Here is a 6,206-nt window from a genome sequence, read left to right as displayed (position 1 = left end):
GAATTCATTTTCATTACCTACAGGTAACTTCACTGTTTTCTACTCATTCAGTTTGCATTGCAGACTTTCATTTTAACATTATCACACTGTTACAAAAATTCACACCTTCATCTGAATTTTTTTCCCTGCAGTAACCTGAAACATAGATCTTGAGATGAGATTGAAGACCTTGATGTGCTGTTTGGATGTTAGTCCTACAAATGGAAATCCAATAAGAGCATTGAGGAGTAAAACACGAGAGTTCTTGGATGGTAGCTGATCATAAAGGTTTCATTTTCATCAGTGAGACAGAATTGCTTCCTAGTGTAAGCAGGTGATACCTTTCTAGATCCTGGCTAAAAGCAGTATCTTGGGCTTTCAAATCTAAATTTTGAACTTGAGATTCTACATATAGTTAAAAAACCCATAAGCTATAGGCTATGCTACCTGTATGAGGGGAGGTTTGCTTCAAAATGTGTTGATTTTTTAAGTAATCTTTTAGCTACAGAGGTGTAAAGGTGCAGCAAACTGAGATCACAGGAAGTGATGTGTTGGTTTTTTTTCCCAATACTTTTCTTGCTCTCCAGCAATAGTCAAGACTTGGTCAAGTCTGAAAAAAAAGGCAGCTCTGCTCTAGGGAGGTTGTGGAGTCTCCTTCTCTAGAGATACTCAAAACTCACCTGGATGCCTTCCTGTGCAACCTGCTCTAGGCAAACCTGCTTTAATAGGTGGGTTGCACTAGCTAATCTCTAGCGGTCCCTTCCAACTCCTACCATTCTGGGATTCTGTGCTTTTCCTGTAAAATTTGCCTTCCTGGTCACCCTAAAAAATATTTAGACATGATCCTATCAGAAATTACAATGTTTTGCCAAAAAAGCTCACTGCATTTTGAATTTTTGTAGCAACAGACAAACTGGCTTAGAAGAATTACCTGCTTCTCTGGCCAAAATATTTTTGCAAGGACGCTTGAAAGAGGAGATAAAGTAGAACACTGACAAATTAGAAACAAAACAAAGAGCTGACTCTCATCCCTCTACGGACAGAACAGAACATTAGATTTATGGATGTTAATTGTGATCTCTCAGCTGTGCATGAGCAAAATATTTCAAGGATAGTCTTCTGGCAAAATCAAGTGTATTTAAAAACCTGATTTTTGTTTTCCTCTCCCCAGCAGTTTGATTTCCTTTGAGCTTGAGTCTAATGGGAACCTTGGGATATCATCATAGCTTTCACTATATCCCCATTTAGTTTCAGTTGCACATCATTCCTTACAACTTGTCTTAAACTGTAGTAGCTTTGGGGTTCATGTTTGTTTGGGGTTGTTTTGCTTGTTTCTTGGATTTTTTTCTGTTTTGTGGGTTTTGATTTTTTCCTTTAACCTAGATTTTTGTTTGTAAAAAGCTCTGGCAAAGACTTGCTGCTTGTTTTCAGAGTAGATTCTATCACCTTTTATTCAGCACTAATAGGATTATGCCAAAACTGCTCTAATCATTTCAGGTATAATGATATCTATAGTACAGTCAAATGAACTGCAGTTGAACTACTTTTTACCTTCAGTTTTGTGGGTATATAATGTTGTGGAAATTAAGACAGATTTTTTTCTTTTAAAGACTTTACAAATTACTTTTGTATGTAGTATAAAAGTTCATGTCTTTACAGAACTTGAAAGTGAGTTATGTGAAATAATGAAGTAGTCAGAGAGAGTAAATAATTGAAAATAACACTTTGCATTACAAATGAGCTACCCATTTGATTCTATAAGTCAAAACACTCTCTCTGAAGAGGGAAATGGGTGAACTATTATTTTAAAATAATGTAACTAGTGATAACTATTTTAAAAAAATAACATAGCTGAGTGTATTTGGTTTACACTTCCTAGGTCAATTTACTGAAATTCAAAACAGCAGGTGTTTAATTTGGATGTTTCAATACTGTCCAAAACAAAGACTATAGTTAAATTATAAAAAAATAACATTAAATTTAAAAAAAATCTTGTAACACAAAAAAAATTGTTACATGTGGACATGTGATTAAGTCAAGGTAGAAATGTTTTTTTATTGCTAGAGATACCAAAAGAAGCAGAACTTCACTGCAGACAAGCCTGATCAATGTCAGGAACAGAAGATGTGTTTGATGCAGTCTCAACAGAGTTGGGATGCTGCTTTACATGTGACAGAACTGGCAGGATGTAATGCCAAGGTAAAGAAAACCCCAGGTACTTTGTAGTGGAGCAAATGGTTTGGACTGGCACAATAAGCTGCCTTTTTTTTTCCTGACAGACCACTTGACTTAATTTTTCCAGAGGCTTATTCACATTTCCCTAGGAATTCTGCAGCAAGGTCCCTGCAGACAGGGCTCCTTGTGTCTTTTGCCATACCAATGTCCAAGAATTTCACACAGAGCTTTCTGCTCAGAGGATCAGCTGGCTGACTCTAGGTGGGCTGTCTGGAATCAGTATGTACTGGGTTCTGGGGAATGATGTTCTGGGGAGGTATAGTGTTTCTAAAAATGACCTAGTGCAGAATTCACCCTGGGGAAGTTCTGCTTGTTGGCTTTGATCTGTCCTGAGCTGCCTTTTGTTTTTTCTTCAAGAAACTTGGATTGTTGCTGGATGGAAGCTCTTTCCTTCAAGCTTTTAACAGAGTGTTAGTGCTGGGATAATATTTCTGATGTACTGGGTGTTGAGAAATAAATTTGTCTGATTAACTGGCTTTAATCTTAAAACATGAAAGCAGCCTGCCATGAAATTCTGTGTGTGTGTGTGTAGCGTTGACAGATGGCTCAATATGTGCAATGATACCAATGTTAAAAACAGATTAGGTGAAGAGCAAGTACATTCACATCACAGACACTTCCGTATGCATCACTTAAGTTGGTTTTGGAAGGGAGCAGAGGGAAAGTCAAGCAGTTCTTTAGCAGATCAAGTTCTTTTGGCTTGCATTTTCTGTCCTAAGTTATTGTGTATATGTTGCCATGTAACTTAATTTTAGATAATCTGAGGGAAATGTAAAGTACTTTAGATGTCTTTCATTGCAGCGAAAGGAGGCATGAAGAGAAGCTGGAAAGAGGAAAACGAGGGAACATGGAGCATAAGAATAGAATTTAGAAGCTTTTTTTAGCCAGTCTTTTAAAAAAATTAGAGTGCTAACATACTTGGTAGTCAAAAGAGAAGTGTATGTAAGGAATTAAAAAAAGCTGTTTGTTTGGCTTTGGTTTTTGTTTACATTCTGGTGGTTTTTTTTCTTTCCCTTGGACTTTTCACAGGCAGGTGCATCTGTCAGTGTGTCAGCTACCCCTCCTAATTGCCTTTGGTCAAAACTGACTTCTTGCTGCTTTATAATGACATAGTAGTGCTGGGTTGAATTTAAAATCTGTAGCTGGTTAGAACAGAACCGATCTGTTGTTTCCACAGCTCCCTGTAGGCAGCAGCAGTAATCCACGTTGCGTTTGGAGGCTTCTGTCACTACAGTCAAACTGAAACCAGCACTATCCAGGCAGCAGAAACGCAGCCTTGGTGGTGCTTGGTATTTCAGTGCTGTTGTGTGTATGCCAGTCAGCAGCAAGCCTCGGAGAATGCAGGCATTCAGTGCTTCAGAATTTGCAGTAAAAAAGGTTGTTGTTTTTTTTTTTGTTGAAGCCCATGTTAGTGTTTGGATTTGATGTGTTACAGTTTTGCCTTCTCAAAAGGTAGGGAGTGCTGTCATTTTTCGTTTCAAGGAAAAGCTGCTGTCACCTCAGCTGAAACTATTCAGCTCTAAGACAGGCAGTCTGGATTTGGTAATCAAGCTGGTTATCAATGTTTGCAACAGAAAGGCTCTTCCCCGAAGCAAGGTAGGTTTGACATGCTCAAGTAACTATCCACTTCAATCACTTTGTAATGACTGTTTTAGATGTGTTTAGAGGGTTTAGATGTGTTGTGAATGAAGCTGATGTTCACAACAGACTTCATTCCTTGAAAGAAAGGAGATGTCTCATGGCTACGTAGTGAACAGCTGAGAACCAAAATAAGTGTGCTCCTCCTTTTCTAATTGTCTGATTCATGAGCTTCAACTGACCTACACATATGTGCAACACTAAGGGTATGACTTCAGATGACCAGACGTGCCAGGCTTGGCATTGTATATAATCAGGATAACACAGAATGCTCCTACCCAAAAAAGCAGTTGATTTGTATTAATTCTGCATAAACTTAAGTTCTTGGAAGGACTAAGCTCAGGATGACCCCAATGAGGTCAGCCCCGTGCCACAGCTAATGAGACTTGTCCATGTTTTGGAATAGTTACCTAATATTTTCAGGGTGGAAAATACAGTTAAGCAGTGTGCTGCTTTGAGACTAATTGGAATATTTTACTGAGAGAAATCCTTAGCTATGAGTAGAAAGAAAAGAAGAAAACATGTACCCTGTATCACCCATTCTTCTGAGAAACACAACTAGTCAAAATATAGATAAGACAGTCACTTCTCACACACTGCTCAGGTCTCAGTTCTGGTTGTGCCTCCTTTCTGGCGGTCTGGTCTCTGTGGTTGTCTGTCTTAACTCTAATCCACCTAACCCTTTTTCCTCTAATCTACTTGTCATCTTTTTTGATATCTCACCTCAGATCTCCAAATTTATCAAGTGAGCTGATCTGGTTATTTCTGAAAGGAGGGGAAAAGGGAGGGGGAAGGGGGGGATTGGGTTGGGAGCCCTCCTGGGGATGCTGTTTCTGGGAGGGGTATTGTGTTTCTGTATTACTTTTAACTTCTATATACTGCATATATTGTAAATATCTGCTTGTATATTGTGCTAAGATGTAAATATAAAGCTTCATTTCTTAATTTCCAGCTGGCTGAGTCTAGTCTGTGTGATTACATAAGAGTTGGGGGGGGTGGGTTACCTAAACAGTCACAAGCAGTTAAAAGAATGACAAAATTCCACAAGATTGGTATTCTGTCTAATCTGGAACCTGATCATCTGAAGTACTGTGGCAATTCAATGTGTGTGCATGGTGAGGCAAGGCAAGCGTTGGTAAGGATAGGAAGTTAGAACTCACAGAATCTGTTGATGAAACACTTATGTAATGACCCCACAGAGGCTCCACTTGTTCCCTTTCCCATCTAGTTTCACAAAAATACCTGGTTTGGTGGAAGTGATTAAATAGATCAAAAGTGTTTGACCTTTATGCAGATGCATTTTTGAACCTGTGTGAATTCTTAAGTTGATGATTCTGTCAGAATCTCTTGTGCATCACTAACTATTTTCTGTTCCAGGGCATGATGATGGTCCTTCAACAGCTTAGTCCTTAACCCAGAAGGCCTACATTGAAGTGCAGTATAATGTTAGATGTTTCCCAAATCCAACCAAGGAGGAGGGGAATACATAATGGAAAGGCATGATATCCACCTAATGTCAAGCCTCACTCTGTCCTGTTCTAACTGCAACCTAGAAACAGTTTGATTACTGAGTGAAATTAAAGTGAGGATGCCTAAGGTGTGTTAGAAAACCAGCTGTTACTCATCAGCCTGCTCAAACAGCCTGGAAGGGAGGACTTAATTAATTTTAACCCAAAAGCATAGGACATCTGCTCAAATCAAGCTTCACTTGTTTAGGAGGGTTTTTTTTGTACAGGTTTTCCAAATACTGTACTACAAGCATTAATATTTAAGTTGTCTAGCAAGAGAGGAAACAAAAGTGCATTTCATGTATGTTAATAAACCAAAATGCTCTGGCAGTACTTTCTCATGATGCATCCAAGCCTTAGTCACTGCAGCTGTCACACAATAGGTTTAGAAAGAGGCAAACATTTTATTCCATTGCTCTGTGTTACTACTGAAGTATTCTAGAGAATACATGTACTGAATGCCAGCAATAATACCTCTTGCTAGGAGAGGTTTAAAAGATCAAATATTACATAAGAGTTATGTTCAAACCTAAAAGTAGCTGGAAAGTTTGATCAGAACAGAAATGTAAGAGAATATCCATAGGATACATTTACAAGAAAAAAGTTTGGCAAATTTAAAACCTACTGTCTGAAATTTCCAATAGCTTTAGAAATACTTTTTACCAAGTTAAGTGCCAGAAGGACTATGCAAGACATGAACCAGGAATGTCAAACTTTATTCACAAAGGCAGTATCACAGAAGCCTTTCAGTATAAAAAAAAAAAAAAATCCAATAATGTGTAAATTTCTGTCCTCTATTACAGCCAGCAGCTGTATCAATTAAAAAGCATACTGCAATCAGTCCAA

This window comes from Pogoniulus pusillus, chromosome 1, assembly GCF_015220805.1.
Source record: "Pogoniulus pusillus isolate bPogPus1 chromosome 1, bPogPus1.pri, whole genome shotgun sequence".
Taxonomy (NCBI): domain Eukaryota; kingdom Metazoa; phylum Chordata; class Aves; order Piciformes; family Lybiidae; genus Pogoniulus; species Pogoniulus pusillus.
Note: the sequence above shows the minus strand (reverse complement) of the source record.